This window comes from Aotus nancymaae, unplaced genomic scaffold (assembly GCF_030222135.1).
Source record: "Aotus nancymaae isolate 86718 unplaced genomic scaffold, 86718_ANA_hifiasm-v0.15.2.pri h1tg000067l, whole genome shotgun sequence".
NCBI classification, from domain to species: Eukaryota; Metazoa; Chordata; class Mammalia; order Primates; family Aotidae; genus Aotus; species Aotus nancymaae.
The window spans coordinates 15637207-15649451 of record NW_026988482.1 but is presented as its reverse complement, the minus strand read 5'-3'; the positions used below and the strand labels follow the sequence as shown (position 1 = coordinate 15649451).

At 45.1% G+C, this 12245-nt stretch overlaps 1 long non-coding RNA gene across 1 annotated transcript in view; it reads right to left on the bottom strand.

Annotated features, from left to right (window-relative positions):
• Window positions 1-8867, bottom strand: part of LOC135270773 (uncharacterized) — a 68882-nt gene extending 60015 nt beyond the window's left edge. Inside the window, exon 1 of the long non-coding RNA XR_010338904.1 lies at window positions 8221-8867. This is a non-coding gene — a long non-coding RNA (uncharacterized LOC135270773). The remainder of the gene's footprint in view (window positions 1-8220) is intronic.
• Between the last annotated feature and the right edge of the window lie 3378 nt (window positions 8868-12245).

Here is a 12245-nt window from a genome sequence, read left to right as displayed (position 1 = left end):
CCAAAGCCAAGAATTCCAAGCATGCCCCTCCCACTACACCATTTTTAATTGCTGTGTGATCACAGCAGTGTGATTTGGGGTAAGTCTCTTTGGCTCTCTGAGCCCCAGATCCTCCATTAGCCTGGAGCCTGTGCCTGGAGTTGGAAGAAGCAGCCCAAGAGAGTGGCCGAGCCTCAGAGGCTTGCTGTGTCATGCACAGCTGGGGAGCCCACTGAGCCAGGAGGAGCTACAGAGGGAAGGACATGCGCTAAGGTGGAAGATTCCAGAGGGACCCTCAAGCCCACAGTGCCTGCAAGGGCCACACGCCAGGAGCCGCTCAAAGTCTTTAGCTACACTTACCATCAAGGTCTCAGGAGACACAAGCCCATAATAAATAGGAAATGTCCCTTAAATACAAATTCTTCACAGTCTAAGATTATGGCTTTAGGTAGCTGGGTTTCATTTGGGCTGTGTATTTCAGATCTGTGGCAAAAGAAGAGTGGGCTCTAGAGGCAGGAGGGCAACTAGGTCCCAGGGCAAGCAGATCTGAAGGGCATGTCGGCCCCGGAAGGAAAAGCCAGTTTGCCCTTTGAGGGCATTTCTGGAGGTTATTTCTGTTCTGCGTACCACATAAGTTATCCAAGATAAAATTAGGGAAGAACTTTGTGAAGAACCTGCAAATTATTAAACGTTTTCTTTTTAAAAGTTTTCTCTTATTTTTTTTTAACAGAGTCTCGTTATATTAGCCAGGTTAGTCTCGAACTCCTGGCCTTAAGCAATTCTCCTGTCTGGGCTCTCAAGGTGCTGAGATTACAGGCGTGAGCCTGGCTTGAGAAAGAATTTGAGAAAGCCGGAAAAACCAAGGTGTGATAGTTCCTTCTCATTGTTAGGATGGCAGGGGAGATCCCCGGGAGGGAGGAGCCCAGGAGGAAGGTGTTGTGCTTACAGATCAGAGCCTCAGTACAGACAGTAGGCTCACCTAATAGGATAGAAGGTAAAGAAAATATGATGCCTAGACCTTCCCAGGCGGATTGAATGAATCCCATTTCCTGAGGCTGGGGGTTGGAGAAGGGGTTTTGTCGTTGCTGTTATTGTTGGGTTATTTAGTTTTTCTTAAGCTCCTAGGAGATTCTGAGAGTCTGCAAGATGGAGAACCACTCTTGAAGAATCTTATCCAGAGCTAGAGGCCAGCACTCAGGCTTTTCTGCAGGCATCTGAGAGAGGAAACCTGGGAAAGAAGGCTTGGGAGAAGAGAGGCGTGAAGAAAGGAGGAGGGAAGGTAGCTCAGTGAGAAGAAAGAAACAATGAGCATCTGAACGGCCTGCAACACTGATTGCCAAATTTGACCCTAGGAAAAAGATAAAATCAATGCCTTGTGTCTGTGCTAGGCAAACTCAGTCTGCCAGTTCTCAGGCAGATATTGTGCTTGGAACTATGACAAATGATACATTCATTATGCAACCATGACATCATACCAACCTGGTGAGGCAGGTATGGATGCCCCATTTACCAGAGGAAGAGAGGGAGATCTAGAGAGGTGACATGATTTGCCTAAAGTCATCCGGGTACTTGCAGCATGAGCTAAGAATCCAAAGCAGGTATCCTGGCTCCAAGACTGGGCAGAAGCACTGGTGAGGAGGCTTAGTCTGGATTTTCTTGGAATGTTGACATAGACGTGAACTGGACATGTTTTTATTAAGAATAAAAAGGATGAGACAGGCAGATTAATAAGTGCATATGACCAGGACAATGGAGATGTCCATGAACTATCTGAGCACTTGGGAAAGCCTGAGGACAGTAAAATAAAATCAGGATCTCCACGCCCCAGAGGTTCCTCCATCCTTTAATGGGAGGTGAGCATGAACTTGTGGTGTTCTTACATAAGCCTGGAGTACAAAGGCTAGAACCAACCCAAGGAGGTGCTGAGGGCCGGCAACACACCTTGGGACAAGGTAGTCCAGTGCTGAAGCCTTGCTGCTGAGACTTTCAATTCCCAGCAGACCACAGGTCTAAGAAGTACAGCCAGAAAAGGAAGGGAAAGAGACACCACAGGTTGTGTCTAGCAGGGCTGGGCACATGCACAGCGCAGGTCCGCTCTGGTGCCCAGGTCCCCTCCGCACTCGTGTCACCACGTCCAGACTCGCACCGGGAGGGCTCACCAGCCCACTCCTCCCCTGCATCCTCTCCACCCATCTCATCCACCACGCTTTCTGAGTTGGTGTCCTACTTTCTATTTTTTAACTTTATTTATTTTTTATTATGGAATATTCCAAGAATGCAGAGTGTAGGGAATTACATGTACCCACCACCAGAGTTTGTCAAGTCTTAACATTCTTTTCCATATTTGCTTCAGATATTTTTTTAAGACACAAACCTCACAGATACCATTGAAATCTCCATGGACCACTCCCTCACTTCAGTTCCCTCCCTCTGTGCCCAGAGGCAACCGCTCTCTGGAATTCGATGTTTATTATTCTCATACATGACTTTTACTTTACCACATATGGGGACATCCATAAATAATCAATAGTAGGACCGGGTGCAGTGGCTCATGCCTGTAATCCCAACTACTCAGGAGACTAAGGCAGGAGAATCACTTGAACCCAGGGTGTGGAGGTTGCAGTGAGCAGAGATTGTGCCATTGCACTCCAGCCTGAGCAACAAGAGCAAAACTCCTTCTCAAAAAAAACCCAAAAACAATAGTATTTGAGCACATGTTTAACTTAACAGAATCATAGTAAATGATATTAATATATATAAACTAATTTAATAATAAATTATAAATTAATGTAAACTAATATATTAATAAATTATAATATATTTTATAACAATAAATAGATAACATGAAATATAATAGCAAATAAATATAATATTAATATTAACGGAATCAAACTGGTATTTGCTGGTTTTTTGCTCATTACTTTTGATGTGGGATTCATCCATGCTAACAGGAGTTCATTTATTTTGATGTTGTTTCCAATTTTTCACTGTTACAAAAGAATGCCATAATGAATATTCATGCACCCGTGTGGGTGTGCCCAGGTTACATATCCAGGGCTGGTGGAATTTCTGGGTTGTGCGGAATGCATAGCCTCAGCCTTATGACCCATTTTCTTTTTAGCCTCTTTGCCCATTCTTTGCTATCACAGGTACTTCTCCAGATCTCAGATGGAATCAGAAAATGCTACCCACTTCAGAGGTTTTACCTTGGGCATGTTAAAAACACTTTTCTTAAGAAAAATAACAATGTAACCTGTTGAAATGGGAGTTGATAAACACAGGCACTCAACCCATATGTGAGTGCCCACTCTGAGTTGGACTCTGTACACTTGTAAGCAGGAGCCAGGGTCCCTGCCCCAGAGCTCCTCAAGGAGCCAAGGAAAACAAACTGCTGTGCCTGAAGACTAGACCTAACCCCTGGGTGGCCCACTAGCTACGTTTTGGGGCCCAACCTAGAATAGACAATTGCCCTATCTCTATTTTTCCCTTTTAAAAATATTTTACGTTATTTTCCCCAATTATCAAAGTAATATGTTCTCCTTATAAAAATTTTAGGGCCTGGCGCAGTGGTTCACGCCTATAATCCCAGCACTTTGGGAGACAGAGGCAGGCGGATCACTTGAGGTCGTGAGTTTGAGACCAGCCTGGCCAAATGCTGAAACCCCGTTGCTGAAACCCCATCTCTACTAAAAATACAAAAGTTAGCTAGGTGTGGTGGTGCATACCTGTAGTCCCAGCTACTTGGGAGGTTGAGGCAAGAGAATCACTTAAACCCAGAGGCGGAGGTTGCAGCGAGCCAAGATCGCACTACAGCCCTCCAGCCTGGGCAACAGAGTGAGACTTCATCTCAAAAAAAAAAGTTTAGAAGGTTTATACAAATATTTTTAAAATTATGTTAATCACCTTAAATAGCACTATTCAGAGACATTCACTATTAACATTTTAGTCTGTTTCTCTCCAGTCTTTTTCTTGTGTTTTTTCCTTAAATATATAGTCTTCTGTATCCTGATATTTTACCCTAATATGTATATATCTTTCCATGCTACTAAAAACACCATAAACATAATTTTAATAAATTGGGATCATTCTTTTGCTTATTGTGTTATCTACTTATTCCTATATATTGGATATTTAAGTCATTCCTAATTTTTATTTTATTTATTTATTTATTTTTGAGACAGGGTCTTGCTCTGTCACCCAGGTTGGAGTGCAGTGGCAGGATCTCCTCTCACTGCAGCCTCGACCTCCCTGGGCTGAGGTGATCCTCCCATCTCAGCCTCCCAAATAGCTGTGACTACAGGTGCACGCCATCGCACCTGGCTAATTTTTATATTTCTTGTAAACACGGAGTTTTGCCATGTTACCCAAGCTGGCCTAATTTTTATTTTTACAGTTAAACTGCAGTGGGTATATCTGGGCATAAATCTTTGATAGCCTTTCAGATCCCTAAGAGAGGATCCTCAAAGTGTAATTATTAGAAGAGCATAAAATATTTTTAAGGCTTTTAATACTATTACTAAACATGTGTTCTAGAAAGATGACCGTGTTACAGGCCCACCGACAAAGTGTACAGAGTGCCTCTACCTGTCAGCCGATTGTGACAGGCCCACCGACAAAGTGTACAGAATGCCTCTACCTGTCAGCCGATTGTGATGTGTCCACCCAGGGGCTCAGATGTGGAGAAGGAACCTTTAAATGCTGGCATGTCCAGCCACAGAGCGTCGCGTTCGGTAGAGAAGAATGTTTGGCATCCTCCCAAGCGGTGTGAATTAACTTGCTTCCTTCCATGAGAACTAACAAGACAGCAAAATGGATGAATCATACTGTGGGAAAGTCAGACTTTACATCCAGGTCTCTTATAGTAAAGACAGTTGAATTAGGCCCCTGGGCCGGGCACAGTGGTTCACTCCTGAAATCCTAGCACTTTGGGAGGCTCAAGCGGGTGGATTGCCGGAGCTGAGGAGTTCGAGACGAGCCTGGGCAACATGGTGAAATCCCATCTCTACTAAAATACCAAAAAAAAAAAAAAATTAGCTGGGCATGGCGGCGTGCACCTGTAGTCCCAGCTACTCGGGAAACTGAGGCAGGAGAATTGCTAGAACCCAGGAGGCGGAGGTTGCAGTGAGCCCCGATTGCACCACTGCACTCCAGCCTGGGTGACAAAGGGAGACTCCGTCTCTTTTAAAAAAACAATAGGCCACTGGGACAGTAGAAGATGTATTATCTAAATTGCCTTAGGTTAAAAGCAACAATACCAACAGGAAAAAAAAAAAAACCACTCTGTCTGATTTATGCAAAACAAAAAGGAACTTGCCAGAAGGATACTGGGGCCAAAGGGCTATCTACTGTTGGCGAGGTTGTGCACTGCACAATTCATGTGGTGGGAAAATCCGTCACTTTTGATCTATGTAGAATTGCACCTTCTAAAGCTGTGCGGTATACTGCCTACACCACCATATGCAGTAGTCCTGCTGGAAAGTCTCACAGAAGTGTTTCTCAAACTATCTGTGCTGAAGGACCAAGTTTTCAGTGTCAATGTTAGTATTTCAGTGTCAGTGTCAGTATTCAAATCCATTGCAGATCAATACTTTGGTAAATTAAATGCGAATTACTAGAAAAACAAAATTTCACTGGATGTCTCAGCAATTATTCTAAAAGTTACTAAACACTCAGTTTCTGAACTGACCTCACTATGAACTAGTAACTCATCATTTGGGAAAGGGGACTGATCCACAGAACACACTTGAAGAAGTAATCATAGATTGTCCAAACTCCACAAAGGTGTGGAGAAAGTTAGGTTCCGGAACAACTAGAACCAGGCCATCAAATACATCTGGATTCTCTATTTCCCATATGTTTTTCTGTCTGCGTCTTGTACTCTTAAACCTTATGGCAGAATGGCTTTCTCTGGGCTGTAGAAAATACAACCAACAGCTCTTTAGGTTCTGTGTCTTTTTTGTTTTTGTTTTTGAGACAGAGTCTTGCTCTGTCGCACAGGCTGGAGTGCAGTGGTGCGATCTCGGCTTACTGCAACCTCCACCTCCCAGGTTCAGGCGAATCTCCTGCCAGAGCCTCCTGAATAGCTAGGATTACAGGCACACACCACCATGCCCAGCTAATTTTTGTATTTTTAGTAGAGACAGGGTTTCACTATATTGGTCAGGCTGGTCTCGAACTCCTGACCTCAGGTGATCCTACTGCCTTGGCCTCCCAAAGTGCTGCTGGGATTATAGGCATGAGCCACTGCACCAGCCATTTTTTTTTTTTTTTTTTTTTTTTTTTTTACTGTTCACTTTATTTTATGTATTTATTTATTAATTTTCTTTTTTTTTTTTCTTTTTTGGAGATGGAGTTTCACTCTCACTCTGTCGCCCAGGCTGGAGTACAGTGGCATGATCTTGGCTCACTGCAACCTTCGCCTCCCAGGTTCAAGTGATTCTCCTGCCTCAGACTCCTGAGTAGTTGGGATTACAGGTGCGCACCACCATACCTGGCTAATTTTTGTATTTTTAGCAGAGATGGGGTTTCACCATGTTGGCCAGGCTGGTCTCAAACTCCTGACCTCATGCAATCCTCCTGCCTCAGCCTCCCAAAGTGATGGGATTACAGGCGTGAGCACTGTGCCGGTCTAGGTTTTGTGTTTTACAGCCTCAATCAACCACCAGAAAAAGAATTATTGGTCCCAAATTCAAAATTTCCAGGGAAAGGACTTAATGGCTGGGAGGTGGGTCACTTTGGCCAAGGACACAGAAGAAAACACTAGTTCCCTTGGGGACCATGGGAATGGAGCTGGGAGCAGTTCTTGGAAGAGGGGTCGATGCTGTCAGAAAAAGTGGATGTACCAGGAGGACTAGGTGGACTAAACAGTAGGTTTCCAATTATTGGGTCTCCACTGTTGTATTAATTTAGATTCCACTGAATACTTATTCTGAAATATATTCTTTCAAAAACAAGGTTTGCGGTTAAATAAATGTGGAGAAAACTATAGATTTTATCACTCATAGAGATGAGTGATATTAGCATATGAAAGGCTCTGACAATTTCTTTAAAAAAGAAACATCTTCAACAATATTTAATCCAGTATTTCCCAAGCTCATTTGATCACTGAAACCTTTTTTAATGCAACGCCCAGTAACATTCCATAGGATTCATGTTCTAAGAAAATATTTTGGGAAAGCCATTCTAGGTGATAGATGTTCTCCAGAAAGCTGTGAGTCAAATTCTTGAAAAAAAGAAAGCAGGCCAGGCACAGTGGCTCACGCCTGTATTCCCAGCACTTTGGGAGGCCAAGGTGGGTGGATCACCCAAGGTCAGGTGTTCAAAACTAGACTGACCAAAATGGTGAAACCACGTCTATACTAAAAGTTTTAAAAAAAAATTAGCTGGTCATGGTGGTGGGCACCTGTAATCCCAGCTACTTGGGAGGCTGAGGCAGGAGAATCACTTGAACCCAGGGTGGGGAGGGTTGGGGGGCCGGGGGGGGGGGCCGGAGGTTGCAGTGAACCAAGATGGCGCCATTGCACTCCAGCCTGGGTGACAAAGCAAGACTGTCTCCAAAAAAAAAAAAAAAAAAAAGGAAAAGGAAAAAAAAAAAAGCCTTTAACAAACCAGAGAGCTGGGTAATTATAGAAACTGGCTGGTAAATTATTTTCCAAGAGTTGTTTCATAGCATAATTTAAATGCCATCAACACTGCCAGCCTCCAGCCTCAGTTTTGCGTGCCCAGAGTTATGTGTCTTATTAACACAGGGTACATCGCTGCAGCCCCAGACCTTCCCTGTCTGGAGCATTCCTTTCCCAGGCACTCTCACGGGTTGTTCAGAAGCCTTTTCAAGTGTTTTCCAATACCCTGTTCCCTTTGGGGTAGAGCGTTATCTTTATGCTATTACGTGGCTCACCACTGCAGTTGCAAAATCAACTTAACAGCATGGGGACATCTGTTCTACCCTGTGTGCTCGTGTCATAAAAGACCCCACTTGGCTGAACAACGCACCTGAGAGCAGCATTAACAGCACCTCACATCTGGGGTAGCCTGGAGGCTGGGCCAGCATTAATAAGTGTAATGAAGGTCTTCTCCTCTCTCACAAGAGATTAGCATCTTACACCAGATCAACTAGCTGGATTAGTACAACTAAAGAACACAGCAAACTGCATGGACATTCAGGAACACAGGACTAATAGAGGTTGGCTATTAAATCTGGAAACGTAGGTAAATATATAATAAATGGTTTGTTGGTATGACATTATGATGCATGATAATATGATATCTACATGTCCAGACTTCATGGCCACTCTGTAGCAAAAGCTGTTATTTATATCAAGCAGTTATTAAGAGTCAGGAGGCCCTCTTCTAAATGCTTCACCTGAATTAGCTCATTTAACTCTTGCAATGCTATGAGGAAGGTATTGCCATCATTTCCACAGTAATAGGTCAGGAAACTGAGGCACAGAGGGCTTTACCATCTGGCCCAAGGTCCGCTGTCGGTAAGTGGTGGGGCTGAGCTTCAAGCCCAGGGAGCCTCACTCTGGAACCCGTACTCTTACGCATATACTACGGCTGCCTCTCCAGGAGTAACCAAAGTCTCCTATGCTTTGCTGAATAGCAGTTAAAAAAAAAACCACAGGATTTAGAGTTCTCTAATTTGCTATTTTTGTTTCCATGGGTGGCACAGAAAAAATCATTGTAATTAACATCCATATCACTCTTTATAGTTTGGTCCTCATCACAGCCCATTGCAGCAAACCAGGCAAGGCCTATTATTCCATTTCCAGATAAGGAAGCCTAGCCTTTAACAGGCTCCCCACCTACGAAATGGCAGAACCATGTCTTCTGACTTCAGGAGCTTCATGAGTTTAACTTATTGCTTGTGTTGGGTTCTGTGGTAGCCAGTCATGATGGTGGATGCCTGTAATCTCAGCTACTCAGGAGGCTGAGGTGGAAGAATCACTTGAACCCGGGAAGTGGAGGTTGGAGTGAGCTGAGATCGCGCCATGGCACTATAGCCTGGGCAACTGAGTGAGACTCTCTCTCAAAAACGAAAAACAAAAATTAACAAAAAACCATGTTTTAACTACTTTTTTAAAGTTTGGGAGAAATTTGTTAAGTAGCTGTGAATAACTAATACAAGTTCTGACTCCAAAGTTCTCCTCCTGATGAAGTCACTAACTGGCTGTGGTCTTAAGAGTGGGAACACTCTCTGGGATTCATTTTCCTCCCCTGCTAAATAATAATCGAAGCTGATTTCCAAGTCAGCCTTAAGGTGAATAATGAGCCACAACTGCTGCATTCAGGGAATGCTCTGTGTAAAGATGAACTCCTGGCGCACACAGGCTAGTTCTTGGCAAACCTGCACCTGTACCTTTAAGGATTTAAGGAACATTCCATTTGTGCATCCAATCTACCAACACATAAAGACCTAATGTAGGACCCTGGTGACAATAGCCCACGATCGTCACTGAATATTACTTAGGTTCCCTGCTCTGTGCCAAGATACACCCAAAGTAGGTGGCCCTCTGCTCACACTGTTAGGTTCACCAGAAATGCTTTCCCTTACCCCATAGCTACCACACCTATCCCTTGCCCAAAGCTGTTCTCACCTGCCTCTGAAGCTTCCTCAGGCAGCTCCAGCTAACACTGCCCCTGGGACTGCTCTTAGCAGGAGGAGCCTCGGGTACCTCGGTGGAGGTGTGCTGGTCCATGTTTAACAAATGATCCTCTCCAGAGAAAATGCCTTTCTTGACTTCTGTGGTGTTAATACTTCTACCGTAGCTGGTTTAAAACTACCAGCATCGCATCCCTGAAAGCAGAATTGGGAAAAGATATGCACAGTTAGTCTCCCAAGCCAATACCAGCTGCTCCAGCACACCCCTGCGTTTTGTGTGTGTGTTTGTTTGTTTGTTTGAGACGGAGTTTCGCTCTTGTCACCCAGGCTGGAGTGCAATGGCGCGAGTTTGGCTCACCGCAACCTCCGCCTCCCAGGTTCAAGCGATTCTTCTGCCTCAGCCTCCTGAGTAGCTGGGATTACAGGCATACGCCACCATATTCGGCTAATATTTTTTTTGTATTTTTAGTAGAGACGTGGTTTCTCCACGTTGGTCAGGCTGGTCTCGAACTCCCCACCTCAGGTGATCCACCTGCCTCGGCCTCCCAAAGTGCTGGGATTACAGGCGTGAGACACTGAGCCGGGCCAGCCCTGAGTTTTTGACTCCTTTCTCACTATCCTCACAATTACTTTGAGATATCCCTGGGACCTGCCCTCTCTGCCTTCCCAGCACCTCTCCCTCGGCCCAGGCCTTCATCCTGACTGGACTATTGCAAGAGCCTCTTTCACATTCTGTCTGCCTCCAGATCCTCCTCACCCGCATCCTTCCTCCACACCACACAGCCGGGCGTTCCTGTACCATCGTCTCAGGGCACCAAGGCCCTCCGTCCTCAAAATCCTTCAAACCCATGGTTTTCAATGGGAAGGTCAATGTTGTTGGATATACAAGCTCTTAATGACAGACGCCATCTCATCTTCACGCACGCACGCACGGGCGCACACGCACGCACGCACGCACACACACGCGTGCGCACACACACTCTTGACCCCAGGAGACTCATCTGACTCCTGTAGCCTAAATGCCTTCCCCAGTCACGAATCCCACTCCTCCCTCTGGGCCCATCAGCATTATCTTCCTCCCTGCTAAGCGATCCTCCCGCCTCCCGCCACCGCCCATCTCCACATTCCAGTGGCGTTTCACTGAGAGCTCACTCGCCATGGGGAAGCGCCGCTGGTTCTATGCACCTCTGACCTTCTCTCCTCTCCCTGAGCCACAGGCTCCTTGAGGACAGGACTGTATGGCGAGCCTTCCATTCTTCAGTGCCTGGCAGTGTCCTGGCAATGGGAGAGCCTCTTGGGATCTGGAGCGGGAAAGGCATAGTGAGAAGGTCAGTGGGGTGAGGCCGTGAGAAAGGGGCAGGACCAGGGACTTCTCCCACCCAGAAGCCTAGGATAAGGCTCCCGGCAGAGAGGAGTACTGGTTGTAGAGCTAGGGGGTGTGGAAAAGAGAGAGAAGGCAATGGGGCCCTTCCAGAGCCCTCTGTCTTGGCTGAGACTCCCTGGACCACCACCGAGGCGCCACCTGATTTCTCTGTCCCTCTCCCAGGACGGAATGTACCACATTCAATAGTTTGGTTCTATGTCTTTTACATTGCATTAAATTGTATGACTGTGGGCTCAAAACAATCCCGTGGTCACATGTTAAAGGCTCCAGTCCAGGCCCCGACCCCAAGGGCAGAGGACAGTCAGTCCCTCTTCCCGAGGAACATTCAAACTCAAACCACTGATCACATGGACAGTGTCTTAGATTTCAGGTGGCTTCCTTAAAATAACTGCAAGAAAATGCCCTTGGCATGTCAGCTCTGTTCCAATTATGAGGAGAGCCTCTTTGTTCTAGTTGGGTTTTCCATCTGAAAAGGACAGTTTGTAACCAGATGACATCTGTATCTCTGACACTATGACCCTAAGCCGACCCCTCCCTCTCTCTGCCTTAATTTCCTCATCTATAAAATGGAGGTTATAACGTCTACCCAACTCAAAGAGCTGTTTAAGATCAAATGAGGTCTTGGACATAAAAATGTCATTGTAACTATGAAATACATGCTATTATTTGTGAAATTCAATTGTTGTGTTGTAAGTATTTTATAAACACCCCTGGGTGATTTAAGTAGATTTTAACATGATTGTAGACATCACAGTGAATGCTAATTTGGGAGGAAAGCAAGAATACATTAAAGGCAGGTCCTTCTAAACAGGGACTCTTCCGAAGGGCTGAGCGAACTCAGAAACCAGACATCTGCAGGGGAAGCTGGGGACAGACATGGCAGGCCTGCCCTGAATCAATTGTTTACATGATTATGCTTAATTCCCCAAGATCGGACACAAAGGATTGGCCGCTTAAATCCAGGCATGCCTGTTTATTCTAAGGCTTGTCCTGAATGTTCAGCCTGCCTTTTAACAGATATGCTGAAGAGAATTAAAGTAACTCACAGCTGTTTGCCTTTCCCAGGTAGAGCATAACTAGGCCACTATAATACTTCAAAGCCTCTTCTTTCCATCTTTGCTATTATTATTATTATTCAGCTCTTTAAAAATAAGGTCAAGATTCAGAAGTAACCCAGATCTCACTTTGATCTTCAAGATCGTGGCCACACTCTGCCCAGCAGCCTTCATCTTCATGTCTCCAAGCACAATAAAAGTCTAATTAGGAAATCTTTATAGCATC